At 39.0% G+C, this 23,264-nt stretch overlaps 1 protein-coding gene across 3 annotated transcripts in view; it reads left to right on the forward strand.

Moving 5' to 3' along the window:
• LOC110856351 overlaps nucleotides 1–23,264 on the forward strand; it is a 46,725-nt gene that overhangs the window by 1,361 nt on the left and 22,100 nt on the right. The window contains exon 1 of one of the 3 annotated variants that reach the window (XM_035856975.1): nucleotides 943–1,003. The exons of the other annotated variants lie outside the window; for them this stretch is intronic. The gene's annotated coding sequence lies outside the window, so the exon portion shown is untranslated. Of the gene's footprint in view, nucleotides 1–942; nucleotides 1,004–23,264 lie in introns of those variants that run through there. 3 annotated transcript variants of the gene reach the window in all.

The raw sequence follows: 23,264 nt of genomic DNA on the forward strand, positions 1-23,264 counted from the left end.
AAATAAGAAGGCGACGACAACTGACGATAGTAATGTATTAAAATAGTCACTCATTAAATTCATCAAGCCCATTCCGAACCGGGTTAAGTACCACCTTTCTCGTCCACAACTAACATATTTGGTCTTTCTCTGTGTCCTAGTAGTAAATTAAACATGGCTGGTAGTGTACATTTATTCAGTTGTCAGCTCATCTCGGCTTCCTCCAAGAAAGAGTTATAGACTAATTCTGGACGAGGAGGACAGGAAATGAATGTGGAGTAATTGGTTTGCCCATGTAGGAGCGTGGGGTCCATAAATTGTGTGATTTTTTTCTCTTGTTTATAGTCACACATAATTTGTGTCGGGTTTGCATTTCATCTCATAAATCAAACAAAGTTGCTGGAAATGTGAAAATTGACAATTTATTTATCAGTTTCACGCAACACCTACCTAGTTTATTCATATATGTATTTACTGATTTTCACCCCGAGTCAGGGCTTATGTACCCATCATGATCGTATGTCTGTCTGTCTATTTGTATTCATCAATTACCCTAGTAAAACTTATGTATCCAACCGATTTAAAATTTTCCAGAGGTAGAATTTGCAAAACTATGAATCAAGTTCAAAAATCTGTCGAAAAACAAAGAAAGTTTCGGTATTTCTATCTATCACCTTCGCAAAACTTATCCAATCAATTTGAAATTTTGCACACACGTAGAATTTGCAAAACTATGAATCAAGGTAAAAGATGAGCAAAATCTGTAAAAAAAAGTTCGCTAAGTGGTCATACTTACCAAACACCTCAATTATCTATTAAGAACAACCTGACTCGGGCTCAGGCTGTACAGCTAGTTTTTTTTTATTGTTCATTATGCTTGTTCCCTTCCCTCCTTGCGCTTGAACTTTCTCCTAATTTTATGTGTAACTAATTCTATTTGTTCTTCTGCGACAGAAAGATCTTTTATCGGCCCGAGTTGAGGGACAAGGTTGCAGCATCTCATCCAGCTTCTTCTTCATGTTACGTATGTGCACTTACATAAATAAAATAATTACACCCTTGTTTAACCCTCCACACTTTTCTCTACTCGACTGGGAGTAATTAAGCCAAATTGGATTCATGCAAATGTTATACATACGTAAGGAATAAATAACATAGTGGTTTCTCTCATCCTTGGAAATATTAATCAGTAAGCTAACACTTTTTTATCACTTGAGAGAGGAAAGGTGTCCCAGATTTATCGTATTCATGAGGTATCAAGTAAAGTCTGTGATTACTTGGTAAAGGTTGAAGATAGGGCGAATCTCTCATTATTTTTGTATATATTTAGCCACAGAATTGATCCGGATTCCTTTCCAAAATCAGATCGAGTTCTCTTGCATGTGATCATTTTCAATCCAAAATATGGGTGGTAATTGGGAACAGAAGTGCATATATTTACATACTTGGTAAAATTATGACATTCATTCCGACAGTTTCTCACTGGATTTGTCACTGATTAATTAAGTGTGCTTTCTCCCAAATGTTTTCATTTCATCCAATTTGAGAGGTATCCTCCTCTATAAAAACCTTGTAATTTTCTGAATCGAATTAGTTGAAGAAATGGCAGAAATGAGAAAGAAATCAATGGAAACTTATGTACTTTCTTCGAGTGTCAATAATCAGTAACTATAAAAAACCATGTCGTTTGCAACGCAACGTTTGCAATAATCGTCTTGCTTAATCGAAATCGACTTTCACTTCATCAAAATAATGTGGCGGAGGCATGCACACTTTAGAAAAAGTTAAGGAATGCATTGAATACATACTCATATTCTCATTAACATCATAGCTGATACCATAAATCGCACGTCTAACTCCAAATTTGCACAGAAAATATCATTTTCCTCCCTTTTGCTAAAAAGTTCATTGGTCTGTCTTCTTCGACACTCGATTCCTGATTCCATTTCATCCATGCAATCATCGATTAACTAAAAGGTGCTCAAGGCAAATGGGGTTGAGGTAATGTGGTCTATTTGCATTTCGGTTGCACCAGTCTTCCTTCTTCCTCCTTCCTTCATTAAGTGCATGCAAACCCGTCTCATTTGTTTAAACGGAGGCATCCCATTTAGAATTATGTGGCCGGAATTAAAGTAGAATCTTCTCCTAAAACCAGGGCAAAAGGCATTTAATCGGATTCACATTCCTTGCACATGTTCTTCTATCCATAATTTCGGGTGCAATTTCATCCAATACTTTCACCGAACGAAAGGACCAGGAAGCTAAACCTTGGACAAAACCGTGAAATTATATTAGGGCATCGGAAGTACTTTTTCGTGAATGAAGGTGATGTGTGTTCGGTTCGTTCTAGTGTTTGCAATATCTGGAACAACGGGGAAAATTGTCTGCTCGATCAGATTAACGATGCGAGGGCGTGAAGTGTAAAACTCTGATTTTGTTGAAATTTTTGAATTACGAAATTCAAGTCAAGATACAATGAACCTTTCTTTAGGCAATTTGTGCGATGGTAAGAATTTTTCAAAATTTGTGAGGTCAAAGTTGAAAAATGGACGATTTCTTCTCTCGAAAAGAATTAAGTTTCCTTCCTCCGCTTGGTAAAAATTGCCAATTTTTTCAACTTTGACCTACACAATTTCTGACAAATTCCAACCATCGCCCAGAAACTTTCATTATTTTGACTTGGACTACATAATTCCAAAATTTCAACAAAATCTGAGTCTTACACTTCACACCATCGCATTGTACAATATCCAAGGGCAAGAGCGAGATGATTTTAATAAAAAACAATTTCACGTGGCAAATATCTAATTTTTCTACCCGATGAAAGATATAGATTGGCAGATTTCTGTCTCTGGGGACGCGCAAATATATCTCCTTTTTCATTCAATTTTGCAAAGAAAAACACACGAATGTGTTGAGAACATCTCCGAATTAAATTTGGATCTTGAATCATCCGAAACTCGGGTATGAGAGTGATTCTTATATATTTTCCTTGCAAATATTACGAATTGCAGCCAGCGTTGCATAAAAAGTGGTCAACATCTGATAAATTATTGCCCCACTCTTCACTCAACGGTCGTGAAAATAAGTGAATCATGTGGCACCGCAAGGTCAGCCTGCCTGCTGCATCACCTGCTTGACCTGAATCAGCAACGATGATCATGATGGTCATGTTTTATTTCAGGAAATAAAACCAAAAATGCGGCTGCATCAGCAATTTTTATTGAATAAATGTTTAATCAAACAAAACGGGACCAGCTGCACTGCAAAGTTGAGATGCAATTCAGCATTTAGTTTGCTCGTTGATTCGATATTGCACATACGTAGTTTTACTATTTTTTCATAATGATTGATGAAATTACATACATCACGTCAGTAATTTTTGTCCTATTAGATTCAGTGGCGGCGGAAATTGGGGGGACGTGTGGGGACACTACGTAGCATTTTGGTATTAGAGGGTGGGGAGCTTATTAACCTGGGAAATATAAGATTTTGCTGAATTTCTGGGGGTACAATGTCCCCCTACTTCCGCCGCCACTGATTAGATTTTAACCAGAATAAAAAATTGAGCCTTTCAAAACGTCGCCAAGCATTTTTCAAATGCCACGCCACGCCACTCTACTTTGGGGACATACATACATTACGTCATCAAAAAAAACTCCGATTTTTAGACCTACCCACCCCACCCTCTCCCTATCCTTCTCGTATTAACCTTAACACGAGAAAGATAGGCGACCTAAAAGACCCACCCACCTTTTTGATAACGTAATATATGGACGTTCCCTAATTCCGTCGGACTTGTTGAACCGTCAAATTACGTTAAAACCCAAATGCACTACAGAGACAATAAATTTCCTCTCTCTCTCACCAATCAGGCGAAGATTAAACAGATGCATGGCATATTTATATAGCTAGCAACTGCACCCTCGAACTCTCAGTGGCCGCGGAAGCCGTGAGGACATCTGGGGACATTAAAATTAACATTGTAGGATAGGAGAAAGAGGGGTTTATATAAGATGGGGACATCGAACAACCCTGGGGACATTGTCCCTCTGTCCCCCCACCCTTCCGCGGCCACTGCTCTCTCTGACTTTTTTCCGTCCTCCACAACGTTATAAAATCCGCTAAATAGCAGATGTGACGGGTTTAATTTAATTGCCCATGCTTCAGCCAACTGTGGAGAAATGTTGCCAGATCGAATGTGTGAAATGTAGCGAAAGTGAGCCAAATTCCGCAAAACCACCCACTGATTAAATGAATTGTGTGCATTACGTCCCCCAACCTTACAAATCTTTTCAAACTGTTGCAACGAGTTAGAAGCAACATTTTTCACGGATTTTAGCCTAATTTTACGCTATTTTAGACTAATTTATGAAGTGCGAGCTAAATAAATATTTTTTTGGGGGGAGGAGCTGACGGGACTTTATTTTCATGGTTTATTTATTAGACAGAGAAATGAACTCAATCTGTCGCGATCGTAATAATTCGTTTAATTGTTGCGTAGTTCAAATATTTATTAGCATGCTGTTGATGATGATGCTTAAAATTCGCGAAAAATATTTGCTAACAACGTAGAAATTCCATTCTCGCAAGTGCTCGTTTTAGTTAGTTACATACATGCTAAGCAAGTAAATAATTTAGTTTCATACTTGTTTTGACTACTTCATATTTACCCAGTGGCCGCGGAAGCTGTGGGGACAATAGCATTGTAAGATAGGGGAGGGAGGGGTTTATATAAGATGGGGAGATTATACGGACATCGAATAACCGTGGGGACATTGCCCCTCTATCCCCACACCCTTCCGCGGCCACTGGTCATTATACGAATGGTACCTGTGGTGTTAGAATGAACCACTTTTTAATACAATACGACGGATAAAGTGGGTAGGTGGGGGATAGAAAGCAGTGGCCGCGGAAGCCGTGAGGACATCTGGGGACATTAACTTTGTGAGATACGAGAGGGAGGGGTTTCTATACGACAAGCAGATGATGCGGACATCGAATAACCGTGGGGACATTGTCCCTCTGTCCACACGCTTCCGCGGCCACTGGGTGGTAAGCACATGTGTATGTACGCCACTGTATTTACCGACTGGATTTAGCCGTGCAGACCAAAATGTACTCAGCAAAATTAAGAGAAATCAGTAATTAAGGCTGGCTGATGCATTACTCGCACAACACAACAATCAAAACATGATAAATAACACTTTCCCTGCTCAAGGGGGACTACCATTAGAGAAAAGCGTGGTGAAAGTGCGTGGGACGATTGATGATTGATGAACCCCTACTTTATATATGGCATCCCACATCAGACCGTAAATACTTTCCACGGGAGGATTGACACGTCCAAATGTAGGAAAATAGTCACAACTGTGCTTATTTATGGGACAATAACAACAACAATAGTGAAAGTTTACCAATAAACATGCTGTACCACCACACATGAAACAAATTCTATAGATAGAATTTCTGAGCATACACATTTCACTTTTTATGTGGATATTCAATTTGTGTAATTAGCTATAAATACCAAAATTGGCAGGGTTTCATTGTTAGCGGGTTTGTTACATTTTTTGTGCTGTGAAGTAAGCCACGCAAGAAATGCGAGGTGCAAGAAACTGGGAGAAAGTGCCAGAAATTCTTGCCACGCGCCGTATGAAATATAGCGGCGGAGCGTATATAATTTCTTGCGCCTTACATTTCTTCCACGTAAAATACCTGCAAAAAACTACTTTCACCCGCTATTTTTTTCATTTGGTTACATATTTGCACCCGAAACACTGAAAAGTAAATTGTATTTACCAGAGTTTGATCATCTATGTCGTAGATTCATGTAAATATGTGTATGAAAAGTTCTGTTCCCAACATTTAACAGTTTTTTTTCCAAGAAAACTTTCTATTTACACGTTCCGCGTAGCGATCTGAAATTAAAACATGTTTTCCTCGTATTCATTTAGTTTGTGTAATTATGTTGACAATGAAGTCATACATTCTCATTCATCTACTGTACGCAGTACGTTACGTATACATGTTGATGATTTGTTAAGTGATGACAACAACGAATGGAATTGCTGACATGGACAAATCCTCTAAATGTAAGAAAAAATGCCGTTCATAAAATTGTTGCAAGTGGAGCAAGCAGAAAGGATTCAACAAATTGTTAAAGTTTGAGTCATCTTACGCAATTCACAAGTGAGGAGTTCAGCATTTATTCTGATACAGTGGCCGCGGAAGCCGTGGGGACGTTAACCTTGTAGGATGGGGGAGGGAGGGGTTTATATAAGATGAGGAGATGATGGGGACATCGAATAACCGTGGGGACATTGCCCCTCTGTCCACACCCTTCCGCGGCGATTGTATTTTGTAGACGACTCTTGAAGTGTAGGAAACATTATGTAATTCTGGTGCAAATCCTTGGCTGTATTTTTCTGGAATTCCTTTCCTCTCAGCCCTGTTTTAAATACAATACTAAATATTACGATGATCTAGTGATGAAAGAGAGCTATCATTTTTTCTTGTTTTTATTTATTTATTTATTGACGTTGGATTTTGGTGAATTCTGACGGTGTATGTATTATTAGGATGAATGATGAATCATGAAGATACAGATATTCGGGGATTTAGTGGGTCTTTTTACTGGGTCTGGTTTTCTGGAAACTCTGCATGTGAAGACTTTAAAGGAACTCGTCATTTACATACACGAAATCTGCTCTACGGTAGCCCTAGGTCTGTAAAGTTACATACGCTACTAAATACTACTGCACTTTGAAACTTTCTGTAAATATACCCGTACTCTCTTTTTCTGGTAACTTAACTACTTATTAGTTTACTTTACAACTGACAAGTCAAGGTCTTGGCACACCCTAAAAAATAATGTTACCTTTTTGAAAAGGAAATGACCTCCGAATTCTAAATTCAGAAAAGTATACAAAATCCAGAGGAAACTTTACTCTTTAAGTCAAATTAACGTTACTCCGGATTTTGTATAGTTTAGGGGACGTCCATAAATTACGTAACGCAAGAGGGGGGAGGGAAGGTGGGATCTAAGGCTTCAATGATATCGTGCATATGTTACACATGTTAAAGGGGGGTGGGGGGGTCTAGAAAATCGTGATTTTTGCATTACGTAATTTATGGACGGCCCCTTACTTGACACAGAATTCAGAGTGTATTTACTTCTCACAAGGATAACATTATTTTTAAGAGTGCAGTAGCCAGTCAGCCTGCCGTTGAATGGGCTAAATTTATGCTTTTGTTTTACTTTTCAATTGGCTTCTTGGTTTGTAAACGTACGTTGAAATCTATTAGGAAGTTGAAAGCGCAAAATGAGATAACTTTTGTCTCACGTCGTCAATTATACACTCATTTATTTTAAGCCGTATGTTACAGGATTTTAAATATTTATTATGCAGCAGTTAATTTAACTGCCCAGTGAAATTGCTTTATTGAAATTGCTGCCTTATACAGAAATTGTTAATGGCTATATTATTATTAAGGTCAGTATAAGGCATGCATGCGCAGTGGCCGCGGAAGGGTGGGGACGCAAAGGGACAATGTTCCCACGGTTATTCGATGTCCCCATGTTATATAAACCCCTCCCTTATCCTACAATGGAAATGTCCCCAGATGTCCCCACAGCTTCCGCGGCCACTGGTATGTGACGTGACAAAATTATTGCTGTCGCAGGTCATACTCATTGGCTTTATTACCTTGTTTAAATTACCACAAAGCCATATTAATTACGACCTGCAAGCATACTATTAACAGTCCCGATTACACTACTGACATATACACTGGCCGCGGAAGCCGTGGGGACATCTGGGGACATTAACATTGTAGGATAGGGGAGGAAGGGGATCATATAACATGGGCAGACGATGATGACATCGAATAACCGCGGGGACATTGTCCCCCCTCCGTCCCCACGCCTTCCGCGGCCACTGCTGACATTTGTACATACATATTTCCACTTATTGTACTATCTTGTAATCAATTTTCCTAGGTTTTCATCCACAATAATTTTCCTATATCGGATTACGTACACATTGCTGAATAAAATACGTATGAACATGTGTAGCAAAGCAAATGAGGACCTGCCAAGTCGCAAATTAGTGCTAATGTCAGCTTGGCACATTCAATAAATTAAGTTGTCCACCTCTGTTCTGTCTGCAGTTTTTTTTACGTAAGCAGTTATTTATCCCAAGTGTCACCCAATATTACGTGGTGCCATGTGTGTCGCTTACAGGTGAACTTCTCAGATAGAGAAGAACAGTCGTGGTGGTTTTGGCAATATTCTAATAAAACCGTGGCAAACGAATATAAGAAAGTGGCGTCAAGTCAAAGCGATTGAAATTTCCTTTAAAATATTGTATTTTTTGACCTTTGACCTCATCCTCAAGGTCATGGATTGGTCGGAGGTCAAAAATAAATATGTACTGCGTTGAATTTTCGGTGAAATTTCCTTGAAAATAACACCCCACATGAAAATTAAGGTCCACCTTGGCGTTTGACCTCACGCCAGAGGGTCACCTTGACCTTGCCCGCAAGGATTCAATTTTCGAAGTCGACCGAGGGTCACAAATTAGAAGCACAATGGCGAAAACGGCGTTTTATGTCGAGGCATTACCCTTTTTACAGACGGACAGACAGACCGACGGACAAAACGATCCTAATAAGCGTCTGGCCCCACTTCATAAATACGCTATACGCCACACATGTCTGCATAACGTACCTCCATCCAAACAAGGATGTTATTACTACGCATACTTTATCACCAGAGTGGACAATTGTCTCCAAATTACTTCCGAAATTGGGCAAAATGTATCCAGCACTTGTATAGAAAAATTACTTGTCAATTAAGCCTTGTCTTTGGAAGAATTGAATTACTCGCCTTGCACGTTTTAGTTTTCATGGGCACTCACAGAGTCTCCTGCTTACTTACATCATAAGAACAATCCATAATTATTATAGACATATCTACGTCATGTCATGCATCCTGCCTGCCTGATTAAAACAGACTGCCATGCACCAGATTGGAGAGATATTATTGATTTAGCATTACCGTTGAGTGAAATGGAGGAATTTTCCTCTGCTGGACAATGGCGCTGGAAAAGTGGGAGAAAGCTTTTCTAACAAATATTATCCTTGTCCTTTCCATTATCGATATTTCCTCCCCAATTTGCTGGACATATGTACATATATACATATCCTATTATGTTTATATGAACAGTGGCCGCGGAAGCGGAAGACGGAGGGACAATGTCCCCACGGATGTTCGATGTCCGCATCATTTTATATAGACCTCTCCCTCCCATTCTACATTTTCGATGTCCACACAGCTTCCGCGGCCACTGAGTGAACATGCTCCACAGTGAATGCCAATAGAACAGTGGCCGCGGAGGCGTGGGGACAGAGGGACAATGTCCCCACGGTTGTTCGATGTCCGCATCATTTCCCCATCTTATATAAACCCCTCCCTTCCTCATCCTACAATTTTAATGTCCCCAGAAGTCCTCACACCCTTCCGCGGCCACTGTTGAACCACGCAAAGTCACAAACACGTCCCATTCATATAAAAACGGATGTGTCAAACGGCTCCATCCGCGTGACTGGAGGGAAAGCATTATTTTACTACAAGTGTTATCTCCATTAGTTGACATTGCAAGATGTCCGGAGAAATCTGGTTTGTCTATCGGAATTTTTATGAAAGTCGGAAGAAATGAGAGTGGGGCTGGGTTGTCAGAAAATTGTGCCTTATACAAGCTAATAAAGGGATATACATACTTTGCCAATTTTCAAGTATGGAAAAATAGTAATAACAGTGGATGAAATGCAAATTGTTGAATTAGAAACTTCTAAAGTAGGTTATCAGATAAGACCTACGTATATTTGTACACACGGAGAAATTCAGTATTAAAATAATTCCAAGTGGTATTGATAAGTGATACCATATGTAATAATAGCTCCGTATTAAAGTTTTACCATGTCGGTAGTAAATTTGTACCGACCGGTATAATTTTAACACCAAGCAACTTTAACACGGAGAAATTAATAGCTGCGTGACTATACCAGATATGAATGTAACAGTATCTGTTTAAGATTTTAATGGGAAATTAAACTTTTAAAGTTTGCAACTTACTTATCATTAAACCCATGTAAACGTCAATCACCTCACCTTTGATCACATTTCCAATTAAATTCTACACTTTCATGGCTTCTGAATTATAACAAAGTTGGCAAAGTTATGTAGTTTACAACGGATTTGTACAACTTCTTCTAGGATTGTTTACCATCAGAAATGATTTTCCACGTGGAATACACATTTCCTGGTATTTGGCTGGTTTCATGCATAGCATAACGTGTTCAAATAATTCTATATTTCAAGATTTTGGGTAAACAAACTCATAAAAGAATACATATGCAAATAAGCATCATACATACATAACCCATTAAATATTATGCAGTCCATTCTTCTTTATAGAATTGCTTGCTTTTGCTTGGGGGATGGAATTATTAAACCTAAAATGTAACTGTTGATCATAAAATCATTTAATACTATGGGCCACATACATCCAAAGTAAGTACTTAATAACCTGCATGTTTATGTCCATGTAATGGGACCCATTTGTTGAGAATGGGCATAAGACATGGCTTGGCTGGATACTTTAGCAAGAATGTGGCTGCGTACCTATACATTATTTTATTCACCGTATTTACAAACAGATTAGAAGAATACCAATTCTCATGCTGTAAGGTTGCTGAGAAATGCGTCTCAAATGAATAAAGTGTAACCAAATTGGGTGGATTAAAGATTATTATGTAGCACTATACGAATGGATGTTATTCTACTTGTAATACACAGTGGCCGCGGAAACCGTGGAGATATCTGGGGACATTAGAATTGTAGGACAGGGGAGGGAGGGGTTTACATAACTTGGGCAGATGATGGAGACATTGAACAACCATGGGGACATTATCCTTCTGTCCACTTCCGCGGCCACTCTTTGTCCCAACCTTACATATTTGTCGTATTTCGCTAATCTGGCATCTATGATTTCCTCCCCTCTCATAACATGTTTCCTATCCTGCCTCCAACAACATTTAGGTTGCGTTGACTTGCCTATCCCCATAATTTCTGAAACAAGTCATGAACTAAAAGAGGACAATTAATGGGCTGTAGTTTGACCAAAATGGACATAGTTTTCTTTCTTGGGAGACACACGCTTGGAATTTATTGCTCGCAGACGACTCACTCGTGTCATTATTCCAGCACTTAACAAAAGGACAAGTCTAATTAATTTCCAGATTTGGAATATTCATATTTTCCGAAAATGCTGGTGTATTTATGCAGTGGCCGCGGAAGCTGGGGGGACGTTAACATTGTAGGATAGGGGACGGAGGGGTTTGTATAAGATGGGGAGATGATGGGGACATCGAATAACCGTAGGGTCATTGTCCCTCTGTCCCCACCCTCGCTTCCGCGGCCACTGCCCATACATACGTAGAAGTTGGAGTCATATGTCCATAAACAGTGGCCGCGGAAGCCGTGGGGACATGTGGGGACATTTCCATTGTAGGGTAGGGAGGGATGGGTTTATATAAGAATGGGAGATGATGCGGATATCGAATAACCGTGGGGACATTGTCCCTCTGTCCCCACCCTTCCGCGGCCACTGTATTCTAGAAGGAGCCATGAGACCACAAAGTAACACGTGTCGTAGATACATATTTAGCTGGAAGCTTAATCGATATCATATTGTGCAATTTACAAACTAATTATCTCCATTCTTCGTAATTTACGAGACAAACTCGTAGTCAGCGATAAAGCCAAATTGTGCGAAGCGCAGATAGAAAATGATGCACTCTGGATGATTCTAGATTGTCTTTATCAAATCATTTTGCATGGTATTTACATTTATCGACCTAAGATGTACATAGACTCGAGGGTTTATGTAAATACAAATAATTTTAAACAATGGTGCAAACAAATCCCTCATTTAGACATTTATTCATTCATATTATTTCCAGTTTTCTGGAAAATATGGACAAACTCTCTTTGTAATTTACAAGTTGTAAATAAGATACATTAAACATGTCCCAAAGTGACAGTCTTGTTTTGAAGGAAAGTTTGGAGGAAATATTTATTTAAAGTTTTACAGGTGTTTACCTTTGTTTACAAAGGTAAACACCTGTTTTCAGGTGTTTACCTTTCAGGTAAACACCTGAAAGTAATGTCATTGTTTTCCTAGAATTGACCCAGTCTACTTTGTAACTTACTAATTTATCATAGGGTAATCAATCTGAGATGAAAACTAAGGTTGGAACTCTTAAAATTAGGTAGTTTCGTGTTTGCATGTACGTATAATGGAGGTCTCCACGCGTATGCTCTCCGATTTTGAGCAACTTAGTGTCAGTCGATCACAAATTTAATTAGTATGCAATTTTTAAAAGACCTGATCTCTCAATGGGCACGTTTGGCAGAGATATTTGCATCCGAAGAGGAGAAAACGCACAGTAAAGTTGGAAAGTGCATGTAAAATTTGTCAACCTTATGACGCGTTTTCTCCTCTTGGGATGCAAATATCCCTGCCAAACGCGCCCATTGGGAGATCGTGTCTTTCGCAAATTTCATACTAATCAAATTTCTAATCAATTTACACTGATTTGCTCAAAATCGGATCGCATACGCTGGGATACCTCCATTTTTGCGTAAGTAAACTAGCAAATTCGGGGAAAGTAAACAACTCTCCGTAGACACAACAGATCTAATGTCATCAACAACACCAAAACAAATTTTAAAATAACCCAACCCATTTTGAATATTTCTTATACAGGAGGACACTCTCCAAATCCAACGATATACTTTCCACCAAAACATTCTCCTCGATATCAACTTTTCTTTTCCTTTCCTTCCTCGTCTATAGATTAGCCAGACAAGCTCAAAGATTCATGCCCATCACATTGATGGCGTGGATGGATACACCGCTAATGGTGACAGTGAGTAATAAGAAGACGGAAAGTAAATCCAACCAAATAACAACTTTTTTCACGTTGTACTTTCTCCCAGCACGATTTATCATCACTCAATCTTTTCTTTTCGCAGGAAAAAAAGACATCACCCAAAATGTAATCTCTTCTGTTCCCACTTCATCTTACCCACGTATATGCAAACCCTACGGAAAAGTTCCCCACTATGCAGGGCTCGGTTATCTTTACCATGTGCGTGCTATAAGCAATGTCAAAGTCAAAGCCATAGCCAGCTACCCACCCGCGCGACGACTGACTGAGGCGTGACTTGACCTTCTCCCCACACACTTTCTTAGTTGGTATACTTTCTCCAGTGTTTAGGGTGAAAGTAAGTAACCAATTGTAAGAAATAATGGGAAGAAAGTGGTTTTTTTGCAGGGAAATATTTTGACCTGGAAGGAATGTAAGGTGCAAGAAACTATGCCCAGCCGCTGTATTTCATACGGCGTGTGGCTAGATGGCGCGTATTTCTTGCACTTTCTCCTAGTTTCTGGCACCTCGCATTTCTTGCGTTTAATGTTTTATAGTGAAAGAAATGTAGCAAACCTGCAAGAAACGAAACACTGGGAGAAAGTAGTAACTGCTGACAGCTTGTTTCGGGTGAAAGTAACCACGTGCAAGAAATAATAGGAAGAAAGTGGTTTCTTGCAGCTAAATATTTTGACCTGCAAGAAATGCAAGGCGAAAGAAACTAATTCTTGTTGCAATAGTTCATACGGCGCGTGGCTAGATGGTGTTTATTTCTTGCACTTTCTCCCCAGTTTCTTGCACCTCGCATTTCTTGCGTTGCAGTGCAAGATGTAACCCGTACCACTGGTGCTGATCACACCAATGTAGCAAACCCGCAAGAAATGAAACACTGGGTGCAAGTAGTCACTTCTGACCCCGTGTTTCGGGTGAAAGTAAATAACCACTTGCAGGAAATAACGGAGAGAAAGTGGGTTCTTGCAGCTAAATATTTTGACCTGCAAGAAATGCAAGGCGCAAGAAACGACACGTCGCCGCGCATACTTCATACAGCGCGTAGCTGGATGGCGCACATTTCTCCCACTTTCTCCCAATTTCTAGCACCTCCCATTTCTTACCTGGATTGTTTCACAGTGCAAGAAATGTAGCAAACGAAACACTGCCTTCCTTCCTTCCTTCCAGGCTCTTTAATATTAAATAGGACACTGTTTTTGTTGACTTTGGAGCTCTCCTTGCGTCTCGAATGGAATGATAGGCTGGGTTACCCGACTAATTTCAAGATTGCGTAGTCGAAGAGTGCAGTGAAGGGAGATACCTGAAACCTGCTTTCTTCCCTCTTCAATAAATCACTAGAAGACAGGAGGTCGGAGGTGACTTAATTTCAGGATTAGTAGGCAGCGTAGTATGTAGTAGCACGTCGTAGGGATATGTTTGTAGGATCAGTGGCCGCGGAAGCGTGGGGACAGAGGGACAATGCCCCCCAGGTTATTTGAAGTCCCTATCACCTACTCATCTTGTGCAACCCCCCCCCCTATCCTAAAATGTTAGCGTCCCCAGATGTCCTCACAGCGTCCGCGGCCACTGTTTATGATGGTGATACATCGTAGGAGGCGAAAAAGGTGTCATTTGCACACATTGCGCCTAAAATATTCTTTAAATTTCCTGGAATTTATTGATTTTAATGTTTGTTTTTCCTAGTTTCAATGTCACCGTGATATTTCCTGTTGTCTGAAAATTTTTGCATGCACAGTCCTTCGCAATGACAACGAGCGTATGGATATGTCACGAATAATCTGATATTATCTCTCACCGAAAGGTGAAAGTTGGTGAAAGTCGGTTACCGGAGTATGTATGCACATCTCCTTTTTCGGATTTATTAGCTCCTGGATACCAAGAGCAGGGTTGACGTGTTCTTGAAAGTGGAGAGTGACAGTGCAAGCAAAAATATTAGCTTTCCTGCTCCCGGCTGGTAAAACCCTTTCTCTGGTCGGATCTGGTTTCTCTACTCAGTCGTCGTGTTGTTACAGTTGGACATTTACTTTTTAAGCTTCTTTATGTATGTATAACGTCACTTGTTTACTCGTCGCGTTTGGTGAGGTGATGTGACACTGAAGTGAGAATAAACCCTTGTAAACGAAATGTAGGAATGGGGTGAAACAAGTAATTACCCCAAAAAATAGGTGACTAAAGCCCCTGACCTCGAGGGGGAGGGGGTCCAATTGACCCCAAAAGTTGATAGGATCCTCCCCCTTGGGGCCGTATGTATGATGCCCCAAACCGATCTCGATTATGTCGATGGGTTTTCCCTTTATCTTGCTGACAGACAGGCGGACAAAGTCCTCGTTTAATACGCTTTCATCCTATAATAAACCGTAGTAAACAACATAAAAAGTAGATTCAGTCTCATTTTATCCCAACCAAGCCCACGACAGAGCGGGGTAACACTTAATTTCACTGTATTTCATCCAGAAGTAAACAAATCTCATTGTACCCCCGACCACACCCCCCCTGACCTCGAGGGGGATTGGCCCGAGTAACCCCAAAAGTTAATAGGAGCTTGCCCCCCGGGTCATATATATGATGCCGCAAACAGATTTTGATTATCTTGATCGATTCTCCCGTTATCCTGCCGACAGACAGACAGACGGACGGACAAAATCATCCCATAAAGTAGCTCAAGCTCCTTAGTAATTTTCTGTTTGCTACTCATCAATGTTTGATATGGCTTTTGTGAAGGAATTTTGAACAAAAATAGATATTAACTCCAACCCTTTCATTGTTAACTTGGTTGGTGGCATGTGGACAATGTATCCATTTTGTAGCGAAATTCTGGAAAAGAGAAAGTTTGTAAGAAGTTTTCACCGGCTTCATTGACGTCATGGAACGAATCGGATCAGAATTTGATCTCTGATGGCATCTGCAGCAGCACCAGCGTGTAATGATTATTGCCATTTCTATTGTGCAGAAGAGGTGGAGGAGGATATCCATTCCTGATCTGGACAATGCCAAATGAACTCGATCGTGCAATCTCTGGTCAAAAGGAGGGGATCGCATTGTCATGATTTTGAGAGTTTCAATTCATTTCCGCTCGGCCTGTGAAGTAGCGCCATTCGTAAACCAGGACACGTGTGTACATATATATATATCAACAAATCAGTCCAGAGCTGGCCAAATTACTAATTGAAGATTACAAATTAGTAAATAATTGAAATTTCAGTTTGTGATGGATTGTAATTTATTTAAGTCTATTGGAATAAACTTTGTCTAATCCATCCAAACAGAATCTTAATATTTCGGCTAAAAATATCCATCCGAATCAAATCCAAATTTTTCAGATGAAAAACTATCCATCCGAACCAACCCTGAATTTATCGGTCGAAAAAATAAAACCGAAATGTTCTAATGATACTTTATCGGAAAGTCGGATAACCATCTCAACTGTGTCTAAAATACTAAACTAGGAAATATTTCAGTCTGCAAATCAGATTTTTGCACTCAAACAAAGCTTATCATTATTACACACTGTAATTTTCAGGTTGAATTGTTCCACAAGACCTAAATTAATTTATCCCTATTTGAAGCCGATGTTTGCAGATTTCTGTATTTAAACAAATTTTTCACTTGCTTTATTTATGACGAGTTTTACTACTATTTACAGTTTGACGTGTTCCAGAAAACCGAAATTAATTTATCCGTATTTGCTTGCAATCAATTTGCCCATCCCTAAAAAATTCCGACGCATTCGATTTATTTACCAACCATCAAAGGATTTAAGTCCAAAAGGTGTATGTAAACGATTATTTGAATTCTGAATTGCAGTTTTAGAAGGTCCACGTTTCACGAATGTAGGGCAGCCTAACGTCGTTCTCGTACTCGTATGTATGCAATGCGTGCTAAATAAAAGCAATCCAACTAAACATCCGAGCGGGGAAATATTGGAGCCAAATGAATCGCATAAAAAGAGGGATTTAAGCTGCAACACATACTAAATGTCACCCTTTTCCTCCGGTACTTGTGGTCGCCTTGATGTTTTCATGGAACGAACCGTATCGTGAGCAAACACAGCTCGGCCAGAATTTAATTAGGATTAAACGTCACCCATAAAACTGGCTGGCGATAAGTTCAGGGGTCTAATTTGGGGAGAGATTACATGGCAAAGTCATTTTATAAAGTGTCCGACACCTAATTTCGCTTGCATTGATAAGTAGCAATTATATTGCGGTGATAAGTATTCCATGCAAATTTATGAAATCTAAACTATGAAGGAATCGCATATGTATGTAAATTAGGGCAATTTGTTAATTTAAATTTTGCAAAATTTATGAAATTTGAACTACGAGGGAATCACACATGTATTTAAATTAATGCAGTTTTTTAATATAAAATATTGCGGTAGTAAGTATTCCATGCAAATTTATAAAATCTAAACTATGTATAAGGGATTCGCATACATATGCAAATTAGGGCAATTTGCTAATCTAAAATTTTGCAGTAATAATTATTCCATGCAAATTTGCAAAATCTAAACTACTTACGAGGGAATCCCATATGTAAATTATGTCAGTTTTTTAATCAAAAATTTTGCACCAATAATTACTCCATGCAAATTTATGAAATCTAAACTACGAAAGAATCACATATACAAATGTGTAAATTATTGCAATTTGTTAGACTAATCCAACCCCACAAATTTTGAAAACTATTGCAAATCTAAACTTAGCTAATTAAGCTGATCCATCAAATTTTGAAAACTATTGCAAATTTAAGGCGAAATTTTGAAAACTACTGCAAATTTAAGCCGACTAAGGATTAGCTGATCCATGAAATTTGATCCACGACGGAGAAAGTTGTCTAAAGTATTAAAAACTCACAGATCCCAGTTTCTGAAAGATCACGTGTATCATAAATGTTGTAATTAATGAGGAACAGAAACCAGACACTCACTCACCAGCACCACCAGCACGATTACTTATATAAGCCCAGCATGTTAAATGTAAGTAGTGGATTAGATTCACGGAATCTGGGAAGTCCTTCGCTACATTTGGTTGCACCCCGTTGAGACTAATTGAGGCGAGGAAACACTGCTGCTGGCAAATAAACTGCGAGACGACGATGAGCGTTGACAAATGAGCCATGAGACAAAATGTGACACTGCAAATTTGTCATTTTGTATATATGGTGTCTTTGCACATGTACTTTTCTTGGTGGCTTGGATTGAAGGTTGCTGACAGGGTTTCGGGACTTGCGAGTTTGCTTCATTTCTTGGACTGGGAAGGGAGAAATGCGAGGTGCAAGAAACTGGGTGAAAGAAATACATGCAATATGCGTATTTCGTGGCTCGTTTGCTAAATTTCTTGTACTGCAAAATTTGCAGTGCAAATTAAGAAATGTAAGAAATACGAGGTGCAAGAAACTGGGAGAAAGTACCAGAAATATGCGACATCTACCCACGCGCCGTATAAAGTATAGCGCCGGGCGTAGTTTCTTGCACTCTGCATTTCTTGCAGGTCAAAATATTTATCTGCAAGAAACCACTTTCTCCCCATTATTTCTTGCAAGTGGTTACTTTCACCCTGTGTTTCGTTTCTTGCAGGTTTGCTACATTTTTTGCACTGCGAAGCAAGCCACGCAAAAATGCGAGGTGCCAGAAACTGGGAGAAAGCGCAAGAAGTACGCGCCATCTAGCCACGCGCCGTATGAAATATTTATAGCGGCGGGGCGTCGTATTTTCTTGCGCCTTGCATTTCTCCCAGGTCAAAATATTTACCTGCAAGAAACCACTTTCTCCCTCTTATTTCTTGCAAGTCTTGGTAACTAATTTCCACCCGAAACCCTGGTTTCCGAGATTTGAGACGTTCTCGATGTGCCGAGAAATGTTGGTCTAGCACCTTGAATGAAATTACCCTTTATGCTCCCGTTAAGCATTTGATGTGTTAGCGGACGTGTTATTATCGTCGAACTGGTGGCTTTCTATAAAATCCATGCTCCATTTATTTCATGTTAAGTTAAGAAAAACTCAATGGCCTGTGAGTTTAACGTTCATCTTATACAAATACATATCTTTAGGTGACAATGTCTTGTTGTTGTTGTTCCCTTGAAAAAAAATGTGTCACTTTATGGTAGAGAAAGTTCACTTAAGGATTGGTAGAACATGCCCTTGAGAAGGTGGGAAGGGCAGCTATGTCGTAATACCTACTTAATTTCTGAATTATGTATGCATACAATTTTTTACTTTTAGTTTTTGAACAGGATTTGACACTTAAGAAATGTCTATTTCATGATTTATCGTTCATACATAACTGTTTTATAGGCAAACTTACTCATTTCATTTTTCGAATCAATCAGCCTGCATAATTGGGGTTTGTATGAAAGTTTGGTGATTTGAAATAAAAGTTTTTTGCTTAATTCGGATAACCTGTTTCATTCGAAATAATTTCCCATGCTTTCTAAATTAACGAATATATGCACACTCTTAGAAATCCAGAATTAAAATAATACCAGGCGGTAATCATACATATATGACTCAATCAAAGTGGTATCTTCTATATTATAAGCTGAAAATGTTTGTCTGTAACGGAAGTGAAAGTGGAGAAAGTTAAGTTCCAAACGGCCCGAAACAGACATTTCCAGCTAATTACATATGTAAATACCATAAAAAATTAATTATGTGAAATTATGAACAATCGCACTAAAATTTCATGATAATCAAATAAACTCTCGCCCAGCGGGAGACGGGCTTAAACGCTAGTTGGTAAATAATACCGTTAGTAGCTCGGCATTAAAGTTTTACCAGATTGGTAGTAAATTTTTGGGATAATTTTAATGTTATCAGCGTTAATACCGAGAAATCAATGCATACCAGATTTCTAACAGTGTAGAAAAAACTTTGCTAATACTGAGCAAGTCATATCCTTTCATGAGATTGATCATCCATCAAAATTGGAACTATGCATTATACAAAAATAGTCTCAAAAAATTGGGGCTAAAATGTCTTAAATTTCCAAATTATCAGGGTTTCTATCTCTGCAAGGTAAACCTATTTATTCAGAAAATTCTGAGTAGGCTCATTTCCCGGAAACCATTCTGACTTCTTTGACAATTTACTTACAAGGTCTTCCAGTCCACGTGTAGTGTAATTAAAGTGAGTAAATATGTATGTACAGTTCTCATATTCTTCCTCAAATTGGATTTGACAGGTTTCTTCTCCTTTTTCATACAATTGTATTCAGTCAACCAAACCAGCCACGCAATGTTTTGATTGCTTCTTTTGCCCATTGTGATAATAAAAATTGGAAGTTTTTGATGATAATATTAATATCTTGGAGAAAGTCAGTCGAAGGGTGAAAGTTTTCTTTCTCCTCCTCCTCGCAAACAGAATGGCAATCACGACCTCGTGGCGTGATCCGCCTTTTATGTATCTCGACAAAAAACCTTTTACACGCACAGTAGACCGTTCAGGTTTCTGATTTTTATTCCTTCTATTCATGTATGGCTAAGTATGTTTTTATTAAAAATTAAGCCCTTCTTGTAACCAGTTAGTTGTTTTGTTGGTGGGTGGAAAATGTGCTTTTCGTACAATATCAAAAATTATTGTTAATTGGGGAAAGGGCAAAAAAGACTGCAAAATGTTTATCAAAATCATCAAAATCCGTACATGCATTTTTAATTATTTCTCGCCTCCGGGAATTTATTTTAAAATTTTGAACGACAAATTTGTAAAGCAGGTCGTTGCCAATTTTTTGAAAATATACACTCCAGATTTTTACACTTTTTGAAAGAGTTCAAATTTAAGAAATCTTCAGAAAAATTGGAACTCAACGAAAATAGCTTAAAAAACTCAGCGCCATTCAATTAACCAACTTACTGACTACAAATTTGTGGTCTAGAATTTTAAAATAAATTCCCAGAGCGGAGAAATGATTAAAAATGTGTAAATTTTGACAATTTTGGTGATGCGTCATCTAGCCAAACGTTAGATTACGGATCTTGACTTGAGTGAAAATGTACGACCACGAAACGTTGCAAAAAAAGACTGAACCAGTTCAACGTACAAGATTTCCTGAGTTTTATTTTGTCGCAAATTTCCGTTACATACAAAGTTGTTAATAAATAGAGCAGCACTTACGCCAGTCTCTCTCACCCAAAAACTTGCAACTGGCCGTGAATAAATCTTTTGTTGATGTCGGAGGCTATGTAACCTTTGCGGAATTTATGAGAAATTTTCATGATCTCAGCAACGCCGAGGAAATGTAGCTTTTTATGAACTCCCATTTACACCACTCGGACTCGGACTCCTTTCCATTCAGTTTTGATTGCGAAATTATGACCGCGTAGGCACGACACATCAAACCTACTTTTTTATTAGTCGAGTTGATATTCTTGGGTAAAAAGGTGCCAATAAAAAACTCCAACTTGACTCTGAATACGTAAATACTTTCAAAATAAACCATTTTCTGACTTTTATGTAGAATGAAAAGGATCATTTAATGATTCAATTTTTCAAAAAAATGTTTAATTCTAGACTTAAAAAAATAATATCGAAGCTTCTTAAACAATTCGATTTTCTCTGGATATAAACAAGCCAAGCTGAAATGTTGACATACTTTCTTTATGTTGTTTATAAACCAATTTTCTAGAGCTGCGATGCCAATTTGTGCGACTTTATTTCCATCGCGTCCGCAGCGCCGCGCGGCAAAGCGTTATTCCTTCCAATGTTGAAGGATAACAAATTTATTGGCGGCGGTGGCGCGTAAGTCGAACTCTGCAGGGTCTGCATACATGTAAAAATGTTGTCCAGATGTACCTATGTAGGGGCCGCGGAAGCCGTGGGGGCCTTTGGGGACATTAAAATTGTAGGATAGGAGAGGAACGGGTTTATATAGCATGGGCAGATGATGGGGACATTGAATAACCGTGGGGACATTGTCCCCCTGACCGCGGTCACTGATGAATATGCAGAATCGGAAAACTCTAAAGTAAAGTAATATGAACATCAGTGGCCGCGGAAGCTGTGGGGACATTAACATTGTAGGATAGGAGAGGAAGGGGTTTATATAACATGGGGTTGATATTAGATGGTGACATCGAATAACAACCGTGGGGACATTGTCCCACTGCGTCCCCACCCTTCCGCGGCCACTGTATGTATCCATATAATAAACATTATCATATCGTACATAGTAGCTGACACAGCTTCGAGCCCGACATGATGATAGCCACTCACTCTTATCCGAAAAGATTCTTATCTCTGCTACTCTCTCCTCCGGGGCTACCAAAATGCATGTAGAAAAGTTTTCAAATCATGCCCTCCGACGAATCAAGTGATATGTGCCAAACTAAAGTTGCAACGCGTATCAGGAAATCGTAAATTCGGAACCTCATGAGTACTATCATCGTGCTCAAGTTGTCGTAAAATATTTGGGGCAAACCAACCCTTCGTGGTTTCAAATGGAGACCAATTGTCCAGCTCTTTGCTGCTCTAATTATCCTGCTAAACAGGAGCAGGTGCCTGATTGCCAAACTTTTTCGCAAACATTTCCGTGTGGTGGAGAAATTGAAAGTCTAAACAAAAGTTTGTGTGCTTATCATCCAGATTCTCCACTTGTGCAACAACTTGTCAAAATAAAGTTACATATGTACAAAAAACAAGATCTGTTTAGCATAATAGAACGTGAAAGCCAAACTTTTTCTCTTCCGCGATCTATTTTGTATGAAAAGGAATATGAAATTTGTACCACTGCAGCTTCATCCATGCTTCACGTCATCGTCACCGTCTGCTGGATCAAAATCCGATTTTTTGATCCGTCAAAATTTTTAATTTCCGCAGTATAATTTCGGGAAATCAAGAAATCGTGAAGCTTATCCATTCACACGTACTCCAAAAATATTTCAGAAACCTATTCACGTGAAATTTAGTTTATCATATATTTCCCTGATGAAGGAATTGTGTAGGAGTACTAAAAATTTGCGCAAATAAATATTATTCATACACATGTGCCAAGTAACACGTGCTCTAACGTCGATTTAAACGAGTAAAAAGAATGTTTATGTATGTATGTAGATATAAATGTGACAGGAATATTATGATTCCATATTTTACCCCCAGTGGCCGCGGAAGTTGTGGGGACATTAACCCTTTAAGATAAGGGAGGTAGGAGTTTGCTTAACATAATGGGGACATCGAATGCCCATGGGGACATTGTCCCTCTGTCCCCACCGTTCCACGGTCACTGCGTAATTGCCACATATACGCACTTGACACACAAATAATATATTTTCTACGAAAGAAAAAA

This window comes from Folsomia candida, unplaced genomic scaffold (assembly GCF_002217175.1).
Source record: "Folsomia candida strain VU population unplaced genomic scaffold, ASM221717v1 Fcan01_Sc015, whole genome shotgun sequence".
Lineage (NCBI taxonomy): Eukaryota > Metazoa > Arthropoda > Collembola > Entomobryomorpha > Isotomidae > Folsomia > Folsomia candida.